This window comes from Peromyscus maniculatus, chromosome 3, assembly GCF_049852395.1.
Source record: "Peromyscus maniculatus bairdii isolate BWxNUB_F1_BW_parent chromosome 3, HU_Pman_BW_mat_3.1, whole genome shotgun sequence".
Lineage (NCBI taxonomy): Eukaryota > Metazoa > Chordata > Mammalia > Rodentia > Cricetidae > Peromyscus > Peromyscus maniculatus.
Window position 1 is genome coordinate 74,018,740 of NC_134854.1, and position 18,073 is coordinate 74,036,812.

General features: G+C 45.1%; 1 long non-coding RNA gene across 1 annotated transcript; it reads right to left on the reverse strand.

Annotated features, from left to right (window-relative positions):
* Positions 1 to 5,096: 5,096 nt before the first annotated feature.
* LOC143272158 (uncharacterized) lies at positions 5,097 to 17,114 on the reverse strand. Its single transcript, XR_013049596.1, has 3 exons — positions 16,954 to 17,114; positions 14,465 to 14,554; positions 5,097 to 5,523 (listed from the first exon to the last, which is right to left on the reverse strand). It is a non-coding gene; the product is annotated as an uncharacterized LOC143272158 (long non-coding RNA).
* Between the last annotated feature and the right edge of the window lie 959 nt (positions 17,115 to 18,073).

The following is an 18,073-nucleotide window of genomic DNA, read 5'->3' on the forward strand; positions in this document are numbered from 1 at the left end:
GATGTGAGCCACAAGGTCCAGACTGCACTGAATGAGCAAAAACCGAAAGATAGATTGGTGTCTCACTAAGGAGTTTTCAGAGACACCAAAAGGAGATCAGCAGGGGGCCCAGTTATCAGGGGCAACCCATAACTCCCAATAAATCTCCATTTCTGTTTTGAGTTCGAGTGATACCTTATAGTGTGGCCTGATAACCTGGATCTCCTCAGAAACAATAGCCAAGTTTCCAGCGTCTGGGCTCCCAGCATTCCATTCGGGTTCTGTGGTTGGTTGGTTGGTGTACCTGGTTGGTGGGTGGTTTCTCCCTTCCTCTAGGCTCAAAACTTGAGCCAGCATCATAGGAGCTGTGGGTTTAGCGTCTTCAAATCCTCAGCAGTTTCCCTAAAAGTCTGTCCCATTAAACATAAAACCCACAGAACACACACCAAGCTCCATTTCTCTTCCCCTAATAAATCAGGTAAATTGCCTCCTTTGTTTTTAAGACCACTTCAAGCTCACCTTTAACATGTTTAGCTATCGTATTATTTATGTTGTGATGTAATCAAGATTTAATCCGCTTTTCAGCACACCATCGTCTCACAATCTCCCTGCATTTTCCTCCCATGTTATTAAACTTGAGGGGAAAGGCAGCATTTCCTCGGAGGTGGTATTGATCATTTCCAGACTGCGTGTGTCTCCCTGGCATCTCAGCCCACCTGAGTTTGGAAAGCCCACTAAAATAAATACCAGTTCAGTCTGGAAAGAGCAGAGCTGTGTTGGTAATGCATAGAGAGGCCTGTGTTTATCTCTTCTTCCTAGAGACCTAAGAGTCTTCTACGGTCTGTGTATATACAACAGAAACCATGTGGATCTCCTGGTAAATGTTTACCTTTATTCCTTGGGTGTGTTGTACACCAGATGGCCTGGTCAAAACAAAATCACACATACATGCACACTCCCACACTCGCATACATACTCACATAGGTTTAAGTATCATGCTCCCTTGGGGAGTTTTGTAGATTTTTTTTATTATTTTCTCTCCTTCCACACATGAGAAAGAATGTAGGAAGACTTAGAATAATGACCAATATGTTCTGTGTTTACTGCTGCTTTCCCTCACTAGAGATTAACTCATAAAACTTTATTCCAAATTAAACAAACTGAGGATCTCCTTGCAGCCAGTCAAAGCTGCCACTTACACTGAGGAAATCAGGCTTCCATCTCTTGAGAGGCTGGATGGCCTCCCTGCAGAGAGGAAGGGTCTCTCTTCTTGCCAACCTGTATAGGCTGGACTCTGGTCCCCATGACACTTCACCTGGAATTATAATAGAAACTGCCAGAAGCTGAGAGAGAGAGAGAGAGAGAGAGAGAGAGAGAGAGAGAGAGAGAGAGAGAGAGAGAGAGAGAGAGAGGTGGCTTTGGCTGGCCTCCAACTCACTGAGATCCTCCTGCTTCTTTCTTCCAAGCAGTGGGATTAAAGGTATGTATGTGCGCACCTGGCTTGAGAGCTGTATTTTAGAATACTAACAGCTCTCCCATATTTATAATAAAGAACAAATTTTATGACCACTCTGATTACAGGGAATTTGGACACTTTAGAGTTTTACAACAGGCAGACAGAAAACAAAAAAGGAAGGAAGGAAGGAAGGAAGGAAGGAAGGAAGGAAGGAAGGAAGGAAGGAAGGAAGGAAGGAAGAAAGAAAGAAAGAAAGAAAGAAAGAAAGAAAGAAAGAAAGAAAGAAAGAAAGAAAGAAAGAAAGAAAGAAAGAAAGAAAGAAAGAAAGAAAGGAAAACATCCTTTTTTGCTGGAGAATACCCAAAGACGGCTGAGCCCAAAATGGAATTAGGAATTCTCTCACCATCCAGCCTACTGGGGAAAATTAGATGCTGGCTTTGAAATTTCTAGGGAAGAGGACACTAATTAGTCATTCAATACCAAGTGATCAGCCCTGAAAACATACACATACAAGCAGTACTATACAGACTGAGCAGGTTATATTTACAAATGTATTACATATATTACGTGCATGCTTAATAAAAAAAGAGGCCATGAATTTGAAAGAGAGCAAGGAGGGGTATATGGGAGAGTTTGGGAGAAGGAAAGGGAAGGGGAAAATGATATTTTAATTTCAAAAAAAAGAAAAAAGAAGAATTTAAAAAAAAAAAACAACAGGACATGCATACTGCCCGTGGCTCTGGGTCTCCTGTGTGTAAGTTCTCTGTAGACACTAAGTCGGTGGGAATCCCTGGCGTGAGATCTGAGTCTGGGAAAGTTTATTAAAAACTTGAAAGACCTTGAGAAAGAAACTCGGGAGTGTCGTGATCTCGGCGGCTTCCTCCCTTTCTCTTCTCCCAGGCACTGTGTGGGTTTCACAGCCTCCAGCTCTGGAGGAGGCTTAGAAAGGACTTTAATTTTAAAGGGGGGATTTTTAATTTTAAAGGGAGGGATTTCTAAAGCTCATCTGATGGGAGTAGACTGCTTCCTACTCTTAAGGGCCTGCTTATCTTCAGTGCCCGCCTGGAGGCCAGGAATGTGTTTTTGTGTGGTGCCAGTCCTGTTTTATGGGTCATTCCTGTACCCTGGAATCCCTTGGATACTTCAATTACAGAAATTAGCATGTGCTGGGTCCTTTCGGGTTGACAGGACTGCGCTCTTTCCTCTTGGGTCTGAGCTCTGTTTGTTTGTATAGGAAATGTACTCTTAACATGCTGGCTGTTTCAGCATCCACTCAGACAGCTCAAAAAAAAGGGAGGGGGTGTAAAAATTTCAAGAAGGAACAGAAAACACATCTTTAGAGTCTAACCAAGAATTTTGTTGAGAAGGAACTTGGAAAAGCAAAGGCTGTTTCCTTCTCTTCCTTCAGACAATCTTCTTGTTCTGGAAGGTGAACTCCAGTGTGGTTGTGTGGGTCACAGCGTAACCTTCTTCTTCTATTTACACTCTGTACTTTCTTAAATGTTCTTTTCAAAGTAAAACCAGACAACCATGGGTCCCCAGACTGTATCCTATTTATTTGAATAGGGAATGCTAATATTTTTGTACATGATCTGAAAACTCAGTCTGGTGGTTGAGACAGGCCACTTTAAGCTCTGGGAAGCTCACTGGCTGTCTTCTAGGACTCAGACATTCACAGTAACTTCGTTTCCGAAGCTCTGGAAGATATCTGTATTGGTTACTAAGAGGAATTACCTTTTCTGTATTTACCCTAAACATGTTATTTCATGAGGACATGGTCCTTACTCACTCTCCTCTCTACACCTCTCTCTACATTCTCTCTGTCTTCTATCCAGCCCACTACCAAATCTCCTCCCCAAACTCCTTGCCACATCCATGTGACGAATAGATGTGGTCAATCATCACCCACATGAATCTCTGTCCTGTTCACCTGTGTTCATTGCATCATAGTCTCGTCCCTGTCCATGCCTTTGAGCACCCCCTTCCCACCAGTCCCCAGTCTTCTCCGGGCCCCTAGATCTGATGCCTTTTAAAGCAGGGGTTGCAGCAGAAACACATCACTGGTAGAAACAGGTTCCCATGGAAACAGGCTGTCTCTAAGTTCTGTCAGCCAAGCCCTCCCTAGGCAGGACTGAGCCATCAGAGCTGTTCAAAGGGAAGCTGGTGGGTAGCACTCAGTCTCTTTCCTCAGAACCTTCGCTTCTATGCGTGTGTCTAGGCCTTTTGGGCTGCCTTGTTTTAAAACCTGCTCAAAGATGGATAAACAAACCAGATGCTTAAGACTGGGATAACCGGAAAGTAAATTAGGCTAAGATCGTGATGCTAACCAAGCAGTCATGTCAGGATCAGCTGAATAACTAGCTCCTGGACTCCAATCTTGTGATTCATATTCCCCAGGTGCCACCAAAACAATTACCAAGTGCCCTATGTCATAGACCTTTGGAAGGGCCAGATCTTGAATCACAAATCTGGAAATGCCCACAGCCTAGTTTAGTTTAAACCTGGAAGTCATCAAAATGCTCTGCAGTATATGCTTTTCTTTGATTGAGCCATTTACTATCAAGGCTTTGAAGACCATGTAAAAACACAGGAAATGTTTTCACACAACATTAAGGTGAAAACAAAAAGATGCAGTGTTGTCCCTAAATTATGACTAAATATGCAAAGAAAAGTAACTAAGGAGACATACTATAAAGAATTATACAAAAATACCTTCATAGCTTTTAGGGTGCTAGGTTGTGGGCAATTCTTCTCTGTTGCATACTTTTATGAACACCTTCATCAGTAATTAGTTCATAAATTTAAAAAATTAATATGCAATAACTTTTAAAACTGAAACCTGTTTATGAACAGAACAAATCTGCTTGCTTATCATTTTTAACCGTATAGACTCCCCTAGTAATTAATTTAAAACCATAGTTTCTAAGATGGTAAAAATTGCTATCGTTTTCTGATTTATTTGGGCCTTACTAATACTGCATTGGAGATTTCCATAAATCTGCTTTAAACCACCTTCCGAGGCCAGGACAATCCTAGCCTCACTAACTTCAAATGCGTTGCCGGTTCCTGGGTGAGGACAGTTGGTTCAGCTCTAGGCTGATTGCAGAAGAGGGGATGATGTCACCCGTTTCTGGGCCATAACAACCCTGAAAACTGGCTCCAGACCCACTTCCCCATCTTGGAATGAGCAGACCTTAGTTATTCTCCAGAGAAAATATAAGCTGGAAACTTCTGCTAATGAGCGTGTATTTATACCCACGGCCAAGAAGGCCTTGTAAGAGAAAACAATAATAAAATCAGACCATTAAGAGCTTTTCTGGTCCCCCTTGGACCATTTCTTGAAAACCAGCAATCCCTTTGACTTTTGACTTCCATAACCCCCTATTTTGGACCCAGTCTCCTCTTGTCTCACATCCATCATCGCATAATAAGCCCAAATGAGAGAAACATGGATTTCATCTCCAAGAACATTTCTTGTGAAATTTAAACTTTGGCCAGTGTGGGTTCCAGCCTCCCCAAACTATCTTTCTGGATCCCACATCACCGCAGTGGGTCTAATATAAACGCTTAGCAGAATCGTGTCAGCCTCTGTTAGTAAACACAGTTCCAACTTACAAATTCAATCATATCACGGAGTCTAATGCATCAAATGGCAAAACCATAACACAGAAAGTTCATGTAATTTGAATATTAAACAACTGTCACTCAGTTGTAATACTTTCAATCCCACAACAGCAAACGGCCCCCTTCATATGGAAAGGAGCAGGACTCAGCTGGCCTGGAGGCTTTTTCCAACCCAAGGCCTTCCATCACCCATCTGCCACCAAGGTGGGTCTAAGAGCTGAATTCGATTCCAGGGGAAAGTCAGACTTGAGGAGAAGGAAAAAGACACCAAGATGATTGGATTTCAAACCAGAACTTTAGCCAACTGTTGCCTGTCTTCTTCAACTCACCAAACACTGTATCTCATCGCAGCTGAGACTCGGGACTTCTCGAGTATAGAGCTGGACTGGAGCCTTCCAAACAAGGCTTGGCTTATCCCACTTCTGTAGCAACACTATTCACAACAGCCGAAAGGTGGGAACAACCTGCATCCGTGAACAGATGGGTAGATAAATGAGAACGTGGCACATATAACAACGGGAGATTATTTGGCTAAAGGAAGAGTGCGATTCTGTTTTGTTTGTGTGCTACTGACAGCATGCTATTATTTTGCATAAGTCTGTTTAAATCTAATTCAGAGCACCTTAGGAGAAGAGCCTAAGCCCACTGAGTCAAAACTTGCCGAAGCCTCTGAGCTAAAGAATAGTTTGCTTCAATTCTAAGCACAGAGACAAACAACAACAACAAAAAGCCCAGTGCGTTTCCACCCTTTGAGGTGTGACAATATAGATGAACCTTGAGAACAATATAGAGAACCTTGTGTTAAACGAAATAGTCAAAGCCCAAAAGTCAAAAAGTGTGAAAGTCGCCCTGCAGAGACGGCAAACAAAGTGGCCTGGGACAGGGAAAAGACAAGGAAGAGTTTTTATTAATGGGCATAGTTCGTTCAGGAGGATGCAAAATTTCTAGAAATTGTAGTGTTCGTGGTTGTATGCATGGTGAATAGACTAAACCCTACATAAGTGTATGTACACTTAAAGATGGCTAAACACGTAACTGTATCCATTTGACAATAGCAAATTAGAAAGAGGGGCTTGAAAGAGCACATGCTTGGGGTAAAACCAAAAGCAACTTAAGCAGCATCTGTGCCACCCTTCTGTACGTGGGCAGCACTTCTCCCACTATGAGAACGTCTAGGCCTCATGTAGAATCTCTTATTGCAGGTGAGAAGACAAAGAGTCCAAGACTAGAAACTAGAATCATCAACTGAACACCAACACGGTGCCCACGCTGCTGTCTAAAAAGAGGATGTCCTCATGTCCCGCCTGTCCTTTAGTCCAGAGACCACAGCTCATGACTTCAAGATGGGGAGCCATTTACCCTCTGCTATCATGGAAGACTGTGTGTTCCTAGTGTAGGTTTATTTTTCTACTTTCCATAGGCAAAGCCTACAGAAGCTAGGCTCCCTGCCATGAACACATGACATGCCCACTAAGTCATCTTCATTTCAAGCAATTCTTTATCCATACCATTGATTCCAACAAAGGAAGTCATCCACATCTAGACAGACAAACAACCAGGCGGAGTCTTGATCTTATTGGTAGATAGACAAAAATAAATGAGTGAATAAATAATAGATAGATAGACAGACAGACAGACAGACAGACAGACAGATAGATAGATAGATAGATAGCAAGTGGCACTTCCTTAGAAACAGGATATTTGGGGGAGATGGTAAGGAGCAGGGATGGCTCCTACAGAGACCACTGTACAGCCAGCCACGGTACAAGAGTGGGAACTTGGGGATTCTTTTCCAAATCTGTTTTTCACAGCTCCTGCCATGTACTAAACTCACTGCCATGGGAAAGTTTGAATGTCCCTGTCTCTCTCTCTGAACCCTGACTGTTAGGACATTACAAGCTGATGCATAGCAGGACTTTCAAGGAAATGTCAGTTTCTAAGGACTCGGGCTAGATGAGCTCAGCGTTTCCCACAGTGCCCTCCAGGGAAAGGGGTCTGTGGTCAGTTAACTTGGGAAATTGGGCTGAATGAAATAGCCCAGCTCAAGTTTTTGTTTGTTTATTTGGTTGGTTGGTTGGTTGGTTGGTTAGTTGGTTGGTAGGTTGGTGGGTTGGTTTGGTTTGGTTTGGTTTGTTGAGACAAGGTTTCTCTCTGTGTAGCCTTGGTTTTCCTAAAACTCACTCTGTAGACCATGCTGGGAGACCCACCCTGCCTCTGCCTCCTGAGTGCTAGAGTTAAAGGCGTGCACCACCACGAACCAGCCCCAGTTGAAGTTTTACCTTACACTTGATCATCTGAACCTTTCTCCTTCCCATAAGAACACCAGCCAGGCCTCACCTGAGCTGTGCTTCCCTGTGAGAGGAAGTGTGGCTTGGCAACTGGCCTGGACCAATAGCACGTGAGCAAGAATAGCATGTAGCCCATCCAAGCAGAAACTTGAAATGCAGTTGAGTTGTTCGGTTCAGCCTCTGTGATTCCCGCTGCCCTGAGAAGAGTGTCCTCAGCAGAAGCTCCTCTTTCAACATTGGTCCTGGCTTGGAAAAAGTGTGGAGTCCCTCAGAGCCAAAGTAAGTCAGAACCAACCTACAGATCTGGAAGCGAGAAATAAACCCTGGCAAAGGCCTTCAGCTCTGATGGATCATGAAACACATGCCATGCTTCAGGAAACTTCTAGAATATAAGGCTCATCCAGCCGAGAGACCCCTGGGACTCTCTGGCCAGCCAGTTTAGCCCAATCAAGATTCCAGGCCAGTTAGACTCTTTGTCTAAGAAGTGACACCCGAGGTCATCCTCTGACTTCGACATGCATGAGCACACAGGTACATGCACACATACACATAAAAATCCTTTTAATTCAAAACTAAATATAAGTAAGTTCTACCTAATGAAATATTAATATATGTATAAAAGATAAAAAGGAAAAGGAAAGAAATAAAGATAAAGGCTTTTTTAAAAAAGGAGCAAGGACACCTGAATGAAACCTGTACTCCTGTCCCCCGACCTAGGTTACAACCTACCCACTTGTGTGGCTGGTTGTGTTGTCCCTAGAAGGGCCTGAAACAGACTTCTCAAAATGTCCTCTCCACAGTGAGAGGAGCTGAGAGAAACAAACACAGGAAGAAATGAATGGAGCGATGAAGTCAGCAGAGGTAAGGAATAAGACGAGGCCCGAGACAGGACGGCTGAGTTCCAGGCCCACAGACAAGGAAGGAGAGAACCGATAACAAAGAAATGAAAGACTGTCGTAGCCCCATGGCCTCCACGCCAGAGAGAAGGATTGCCGCGCGGATGCAGGGCTCACATCCCCTTCAAATCTCGCCAGTCATCTGCCCTGGAGCTTTGTCCTCATCCTGAATGCATCCTCGGAATCTTTCTCAGCACAACCCACTGGTTTCTTCACCAAGGCAAACAACATCTCTGAATGACAGTTTTGAGTATGAAAGTAGAAACTGAGTCACTGTAGAATTTTCCACCCAAGTGACTATGAATTTTTTTTTATAAGTATAGCAATGTGGTACTTTAAAACTTTTAATTTTTATTCTTTTTAAGTGTGTGGTAGGGGTATATACACACGAGACACAAGAGGGTAGAGGTGTTAGATCCCCTGGAGCAAGAATTAGAGGTGGAAGCCGGGCGGTGGTGGCGCACACCTTTAATCCCAGCACTCGGGAGGCAGAGCCAGGAGGATCTCTGTGAGTTCGAGGCCAGCCTGGACTACCAAGTAAGTCCCAGGAAAGGCGCAAAGCTACACAGAGAAACCCTGTCTCGAAAAACCAAAAAAAAGAAAAAAAGAAAAAAGAAATTAGAGGTGGATGTAAGCCACCCTACCTAAGTTGCTAAAAACCAAACTCCCATCCTCTTGAAGAGCAGTACGTGCTCCAGCTCTACAGTGTGGTACCTGCTCTTAAATGTCAGGCCATCTCCCCAGCCCTGCAGTGGGGTACCTGCTCTTAAATGTCAGGCCATCTCTCCAGCCCTGCAGTATGGTACCTGCTCTTAAACACCGGGCCATCTCCCCAGCCCTGCAGTGTGTACTTTGAAAGCTACTCCTTCTTGACAATAAAGGACTCTATTTCTGCATGAGAAGCTTGGATACTTAGTTATAGGATGTCAGAACAAGTGTGCTGGGCTTTTCCTTAACCTACCTGGGGTCCTGGGAATTTTCATAGTCATGTCTAAACCAATCCACAGCCAAAATCATGTTCTCTACGTTCACCCTTCTGATAAAGAAGCAGCAGTTTGGATTGTGAGAGCTCTAAGTGAATTAAATTCCACCCATGTTTTCCCATGATCCCTAAAGTCACAGGAGGCTGGAACTGTTTGCCATAAACTCTACTATCTTATCAAAATAAAATGGGACTGGTACAGGAGTTAGAGTCTCCAGAAAAAGGCAAAACTGTTGCCCCAGCTCTCTCACGCTGGCTTCTGAGACCACAAAGGCCACACATGGCGTCACAGCCTCTCTAAGACACCCTCTCTATAAAGCCCATCCTAGTCCGGTGTGGTGCCTCACACTTGCAATCCCAGCAGCTGGGAGGTTGAGGCAGGAGATTTGTCCTAAGTTTAAGCCCAGATTGGACCACGTAGTAAGTTCAGGCTAATCTGAGCTGCAGAGTAAGAAACAAAACAGAAGGATCTGAGGAGACCTCTCAGTCAGTCAGAAAAATGCTAACCGTGGAAACATGAGGAGAGGAGCTGACACTGGTCCCCAGAACACCCATAAAAATCCAGCTGTGGCTGAACAGGTTTTAAGCCTGCTTGTGGGGAGGCAGAGACAGGAGAATTCCTGGGGCTTGATGGGAGAAGTCATAGCTGAATTGGTGAGCCCTACTTCCCAGTGAAAGACCCTGCCTCAAAAGAAAGGAGGATAATCATGTTGGGGGCACAACACTGGAGGCTGACTTCCACAAGCATACACGTGCGTGCATACACACACACACACACACACACACACACACACACACCTGCAAATACATACGTGAACCCATGTACACATGTACACACACAAATAAGTCAGATAGTACCTAAAAAACAACACCAAAGATTGACCTCTGACCTCCACACATATGCACACACTCATGAATACATGCACATGCGAACACTCTTTCATGAAAGTCACCATTGGCCCTCACTAATCTAGAGCAGGGATCAACAAACTCTTTCTGTCAAGGACCGAATAACTGACGTCTTCAGCTTGGTGAGCCATTTGGTCTCTGTCATGACTCCTCAGTTCTGATACAGAGGGAACATGGCCATCAACACTACACACACAAAAGCATACATAGCTGAGTTCCAATAAAGCTTTATTTATAACAGCAGACACGGAAGCCAAGGCCAGTGTTCTGAACCTTTCTGAGCATCAAGTACAGACGAGTTGAAAAGTTGCTTTCAATTACACCTGCTAATCCTGTCTCCACCTCCATCCACCCCTACACACACACCCTACACACACCACCGTTGCTGACTGACACATCTTGACTTCGCAACCCAAGGACATGCTATGTGCTTAAAGACACATCCCTGCCTCCTGGTTTCTTGTTTTCAGAGTGTCCAGGGACCACGGGAATTCCTCTTACCAGCAGCGCCTCACAAGCAGAGCCTGGAGACTCTGAAAAGCTTCCTACTACACAATCAAAATGTCCCCACGGACACGCTGCTTTACACCCTGCTCTAGCGTCTGCCGCAAATGTTCACATTTGCCTTTCATTCCTGGCCCTACGCTATGCTGGCTGCAGGCCTCTTGCTTGGACCATGTTTAAACTGTCAAGAGATGTCAGCAAGTTGTGAAGGACAGCCTCACTCTGGCAGCAATTTCAGAGGGCAATGATCAATGGGCCTCCTTTGTTAGCCTTGCAGGGTCGCCGGTGACTCGGGAAGCAAGGGTCCCAGTGGTTTATGAGAAGGCTGAAATGGACAAGCAGTTTCACCCTCGCTGCTCCAAAGCCACAAACCTACACTCACCCCATTAATTATTCCTGCCCCAAGGACAAGGATTGTTGCTGTCTGCAGACCAGCAGGGCAGCCGGAGAGCCTCATGGAGCCCCCGTGGAAGGCGCCAGGAAATGCAGCCTCCTGACTTTCCCGGAAAGCAGGAAAGCGTGATTGCCTGAGCCCACAGGGACTCCTTCTGTAAACAGGTACAGGCCATCCACAGCCACTGGGAACCAGAGGGATTTGGAACCTTGGCCAAGCTTTCGATTCCAAAGATCTTATTTATCTGACACCATGACCTGACAGATCGCCCCAGTGCAGAAGACATGCCATTTGCAGGACACACACTCGTGTGAAATTGCTCTTTTGCCTTGAATCATTTTATCTTGACAGGTTCTTGTCTTAAAATCACAGACCTCACATAGGATCTAGAACCGGAAGCTAGGCCCTAATGCCCATGAAAAGAAATATACACACCCAGAGTTATTCTTTCAAGAAAGCAGACTCAAAAATCCCATTTGCACTTGATGCTCCCTTTTCTAGATTTGCCCATACTGTCTACCTAGTTCAGTGCCCCGTCTAAGAAGCCTCCCCTATCCATTAACTGGAAACATTCTCTCTTGTCCAACCTTCCATGGGAATCTCTTTGCATCCCAGCACACCGCATCCATGTCTTTGTGCTCCACACACTCATGCTCCATCCTCCCCATCTCTTCTCCACCCTGAGAGTGAACTCAGGCCACAGTTGTGTTAACAGCCCTGAGAGCATCCAGGCCAGCCCAGCAAGTGAATTATAAACTCATGAAAAGTTTCATGAACAAACAAACGGCCTCTGCTTCTGTCTCTGGGCTCAGGCTGCCATCGCAAGCACAAACGTTTGATACTGTAGTAATGATGGCACTGCACTCATCACATGGAACCTTCGTCCACATTAAGACTAGGAAAATCACACCAGAAATAGTGGTGCACACCTTTAACCCCCGTGGGAGGCAGTGGCAGGTGGATCTCTTTGAGTTCAAGACTGGCCGGAAATGGGGGTTCCTGAGAAACAATCTAGATAGTGAGTCCAGGACAGCAAGGGCTATGGAGAGAGACCCTGTCTCAAAACAATTAAAATAGAAGATCCCCAAGTCCTTTGTTCCTTAATAAGAAAACTCAGGCAGCAGTTAACACTGAGTTTTTCTGGCAGCTAGTGGAGACTAGTGGAGACAAGAAAGGCTGGATGAGCTCACTCCAGAGAACTGTTGCAGACAGAAAAACAGAATGCCATTTGGAAAATGACCTGGAGCCATCATCTTGCCTGTGTGCAGTCAGTTCCTATGTTCAGAATAGTAGAGAGCTCTGAAGTCAGACAGAAGACACAAGGGGTGCCCTAGGACTCACCAAACAGGGGTTCCCCTAGTCCTCTTCTTGGCAGTTACTAGGCCCCTTTATAGACAGGTTAGTGCCTCCTCTCCCTAGAAGATTCCATAGAATAGAAAAGCTGGTGCACAACCTCTTGGTGAGAACAGATAATGATGGGTGAGTCTGTTCCCGGTGAGATTTTCACTGAGGAAGCGTGCTTCTGGTAAGGAACGCGCTCCCCTGACATCAGAGAGTGGCACTACTCCATGGGGCCCCTGAGAATGGAAAAAAAAACTTCCAGCCAAGAGGATGTTTCCAACTTAAAACTTGGCTCTGTGGGCAGGTAATTGTGTCCTAAGGTAAATTTTAAAAATAAGAAAGGACAGCCATTTCCATATGTAAAATTATACCATTTAACTTGATAGCCCTGTATTTCCTTAAGCAGTTACATTTTAGATAAAGGGCCCAACTGTCTATTTTGAAATAGGTGTAATTTGGTATTCTGTAGCTTTCTCAGCTCTTGGGCTACATTTTGATAATCAGGAAAGATTATCAGGAGGGCGGTGTTGTCCTTCTACAGAACCCAAGGCTTTATGAAGGCAGGGAGAGCCACCCTCCCAAGCGGAGTTTGTGGTCAGTATCCCAGAGGCCTCTGGACTACAGGACGGTCCCCTGTGGCTTTGCCTTGGTGCATAGGCTTTGCATGGCTTGAATGGGTAGTTTAACTGTTCCTCCTCTAACCCACCCTGCGGGCCTGCCAAAGGGATGTGGCACATTCGCCATGTCACAGGAAAAGCTGCAATTTACAGTTGAGGGCTTAGTCTTCTAATAATGAAGTGAAATAAAATTTTAAAATATTATAACTATAACAGTTCAAGTACCTCCCCCCCCCCAAAGAAATGTGAGGAAATGGGGTTTTACTTGTGTATAAAATATATAACTACATCTTACGGAATTTATTCAGAAAAAAAAATTTAAATAGAGTAATGGAAAATTGTTTTTAACTAAGAGAAAGTAGAAGAAAAACAGCTGTGACATAAAACCTTGACAAAATCTCCTGCTTCCTGCAGACAACAGGAATCCTCCTCGGTTGCTCAACCTCAATGCATGCCTTCATCTTCCATGTCAGACAAAGTGAGCCAGACTTCGGAAAAGATGTGTTCTCTAGCGGCCCCATTGGGGCAGTGCTTGTTACCTGCTGGGGTTCAGTCTGCCTTCCACGTCCATTTAAAATTCTCAGAGGAGACTCAGCAGGTGAAGGTCTCACTCTACAAGTCCGATGCCTTGAGATGGCGCCCAGGACCAAGTAAAAGGTGGAAGGAGAAAATGGGGTTCTGAAAAATGTTGCCCTCTGATGTCTACATGTGCATGTGTGTCCTCTCTCTCTCTCTCTCTCTCTCTCTCTCTCTCTCTCTCTCTCTCTCTCTCTCTCTCTCTCTCACACACACACACACACACACACACACACACACACACACACACACACACACTAGACAGACAGACAGACAGACAGATAGATAGTTTTAAAGTCACATAGGCATACTATGGCAGTAATAATTATAACAAAAACATCTTGCTGTGGGATGGTCTGTATGTCAAATTGCTCTGATTGGTCAATAAATAAAACCTGATTGGCCAGTGACTAGGCAGGAAGTATAGGCGGGACTAACAGAGAGGAGAAATAAAAGAACAGGAAGGCAGAAGGAGTCACTGCCAGCCGCCACTCTGACAAGCAGCATGAAAAGATGCAGGTAAGCCACGAGCTGCGTGGCAGGGTATAGATTTGTAGAAATGGATTCATTTAAGCTATAAGAACAGTTAGTAAGAAGCCTGCCATGGCCATACAGTTTGTAAGCAATATAAGTCTCTGTGTTTACTTGGTTGGGTCTGAGCGGCTGTGGGACTGGCGGGTGACAAAGATTTATCCTGACTATGGGCCAGGCAGGAAAACTCTAGCTACAACATCTAGTGTTGACCAAGTGCTTTGGGACTGGGCAGTATGTTGTAGTTATGTACCATTCTTCCACTAAACCTTTGCACTAACCAAACACAGCCAAGCATATCCTAGCTTATCAATAACTAAAAACATTTGTGGAAGTTAAGTAACTTAGCCCCTCATCCAATACTTACTTATGGTTATGGAGGTTTTCAGATCTAGTTATGGAGGTTTTCAGATCTAGTTGAGGCTACCAGAAGACCACCATGCATGTACCTTGGCCTCTGCAAATAGAACAAGGCACACAAGCATCTTCAAGACATCCTGAATCCAGTCATTCTAAGATATCAAGCATCAATATCCTTCTTCTGATATGGCTATTCACACATATATGCTTGTACACAATGGCTGTAGGAATCAACATGTCTAACAAGCAAGGCTTTGGTTTCTAGGTGCTGTTATCCACAGCTGTGAATACTGATGAACTATTTTGTCTCTGTCTAGCTCCAATACCTGATAAGGTAACTAACTTCCTGTGTAAAAGCCATGAGCTTCCTCAATGGCCCTGGGGAGGTGCCATCGAAAGAGCTACCACCCAACAGACAGGTTCAGAGTTTCTCATCTGACATCAGTAATGAATAACATATTAGCCCAGGCCTTGAAATCACTCTCAGACCCACTAGTGATGACCCTCCCTGTCCCTGGGCTGAGCTCCTGCTGGTGTTTAATCCTAGGCCGGCTCTGACATCAGAGGTCTGGCACTGAGTTTTGCAGAAGAGCCTGGGGGAGGGGCTAAGCTAAGTGCCACAGGGGCGTCTGGGAAGCAGCGGCCAGAGTCTGAGCAGCCTTACAGCAGCCTGTATCTAGGTGAGGTAACCCTGAGCCATCCAACAGGCCACCCTGGAGGGGCTTCTCCTGCTGGCCCTGAGCTGTCTGGTGCACACACACCAATCTTTCCAAAAGGAATCCGACATGGAGAAGCTGATGTTGTCTCCCGCCCCTGGCTTCTAGCCCGTGTGCTCAGTGGAGAGGTAGTTTTAGAGAAAGGGTACTGGTCATCAAAGAATTACCCCTGTTGCTTCTCAATAGCAGCCTTTGTAATCTAGGTTATAAACCAAGACCCTTTCCTGTTATAAGAAATTGCCAGCAATTATCCAGCCCTCCGACTATGGGCATCAGCCCAGCTAACAGAGAGCTGTGTTCTCTGCCACAGGCTGATTCCCTACCTAAACTTGAGGATCTGCCACTAGAGCAAAGGAGGAAAAGTGAAGGAAAAGAAAACTTAGTTTAAAAATATGCAAGGTGGTGCACATCTATAATATTAGCACTTGAGGGTCTAAGGCAGGAGGATGACAAGTTCTAAGCCAGCCTGAGCTATATCCTGCCTCTAGAAACCAAAAAGGAAAACCCCTTCAGATATCTCATCTTGGAGTTTCTGTGCATCAAGGTGAACAAAAGACGCTAACAATAATCCACCATTTCAAACAGCAATGTGTGTGTGTGTGTGTATGTGTGTGTGTGTGTGTGTGTGTGTGTGTGTGTGTGCATATATACACATATGCATATGCAAAAAGCCAGGGTGTTTGTTCAAGCACAGACCTAAAGTTACCACCACCCAACATCCCAAACAGATCAGTTGTTGATTTGCTTATTTGCTAACAAAGCCGGACACATATGGTTGATGAAAACCATCAGATGGTGCTGGATTTAAACAGGAATTCAGGAATAAATCAAGCTAAAGAACCAGACACAGGAGATGGGCCCGGCTCAGATGCGCCTTCAAAGCCCTGTTAGTCTATGCAAGTCATGCCCCTTGCCTTATTTATGTAAAACCGTTCTGTTTTCTTTTCCAGGAAGAAGGCTGCCAATCGCCAGAGGCAGACATGTTTATCAAGCTGAGTATCTTGAAGTCTGACATAAAATCTGTGGCCTTTGGTATAACCGAAAAACACTCTGTCAACACCACGGGGAGAGCACGCCCGAGGCACTGGCCTCTGCCCAACAAGTGCAGAGGAATGGACGAAAAATTGACTCAAGTCCAAAAATTACAAAGTGAGGGAAGTCAAACTGGAGGCGAACAAACCTTTTCCATCGAGTCTGCTTAACATCTTGGGGAAGTGTCCAGCCCACAAGCTGGTCAGTGCTTAGGTGAAAATACAAATTTTTCTCCCTTTTGGGAAGCCACGTTGCTCCTGCGCTGATGAATACATCAATTATATTAAAACTGAGAGTGTCTGTCAGTGCAGTGTTAAAAGGTCCACTATGTTACAGACTGCCCTCGTCAGAAACAAAACATCCTTCAAATGCCCGCTTCTCCATTGCTCCATTGCTCTGGCCAAATAGCTGGAGAGAGGGGAAATGAGTAAACTCTGGAGGGGGGGAGAATTTAAGATGCACTTGTATTCATAGTGACCAGCATAATACCCTCCTCCTCCTCCTCCTCCTTCTATGTCTTCTGTAAGAAAAGTAATCAACCCCCCAAAAAGGTTGTCAATGATTTCCCCAAAAGCCAACATGTGGATGTTTGGAAAGACAAACTTGATTAGAGGGGGCTGAAATACTCTGTCCTCAGCTTTTCCTTCAAGCCCTGGCTTCTGGGGTCCCAGGGAAGGCGTCTACAATGGCCAGACCCCACAGTGCACCAGGATCCAAGCTAAAGCTGGAGACGGTCCTCAGTCCTCACCATAGAGCCTGGAACCACAGGTCAACCTGTGCATCCTCCCATGGCCCCTCATGTTGCTTTATGAGTCACTGGAACCCTCAACCCTGGCCTTGTCGTTTTCATTCATCGTGTGTGTTTTTTTGCAGAGTCCCCTACCCCTGCCTCTTCCTGTGGTGTCTGTCCCCAAGCCCTGCCACCCTCAGCTGCTTACATTGGCCAACGGGCCTGAAATGGGAGCGTCAGGATCCTTGCTGCTGTGCACATAGCCAACATTCCATAAGATTTATGTCACAAAAGCCTGTGAAAATGACAGATGGTGGGAAAGAGGGGCCAAGGAGGCAAGTAAAAATAATCCAGCTCTGGTTTAACCAAGGGTGGCCCAGTCCCCGAACCTAGACAGTGATGTGGTAGTTTCAGGGCCATGGACTTAGCAAGAGAAAAATAAATAAATAAAGCATGTGAGGTGCTTCCAATATCCTCATTTTCAACTCAAAATCCCTTTAGGAAAGTTGACTTTTTTACTCTTCAGTCACACTCCAAAAGCGCCAGAGTGGTAAGCACACATTTGGCTTGATTGGGTCGGGGGTTTTGTGAGGGAAGGTGGGGTGAGCCTTTTCTCAAGTATTTTCTCTGAAGATTGAGCCTAGATATAGAAAGGGGTCTAGATGAATACAGCCATGGAGGGGGCAGGGGGGACTCACATGGGCCAAGCTGGAGGGCAACTCAACGCAGCTCCTACCCACCAAAAGTCACCAACCTCAGAAACCCCTGGTTCACGCACAGGATGGCATACCATCCAGACACTAAAAGCTATTCTTATGAAGAAGTTAAGTAGAGGTACTTCTGGTTATTATTCAATGAATAGAGGCAAGTTAGACATGAAGATATTCAGTCTAGCGAAGCCAGTCTGCACAGGACAGCAACAGTTTGGGAATTATCTGTAGCTGTGGGATTAGAGATGGGTTTTTACTATTTTTTATCCTCTGTGATCTCTCTCTGTCTCTCTCTCTCTCTCTCTCTCTCTCTCTCTCTCTCTCTCTCTCTCTCTCTGTGTGTGTGTGTGTGTGTGTGTGTGTGTGTGTGTGTGTGTGTGTGTCCAGGCCACAGCACTCTAGTGGCAGATAGAGGACAACCTCTGATT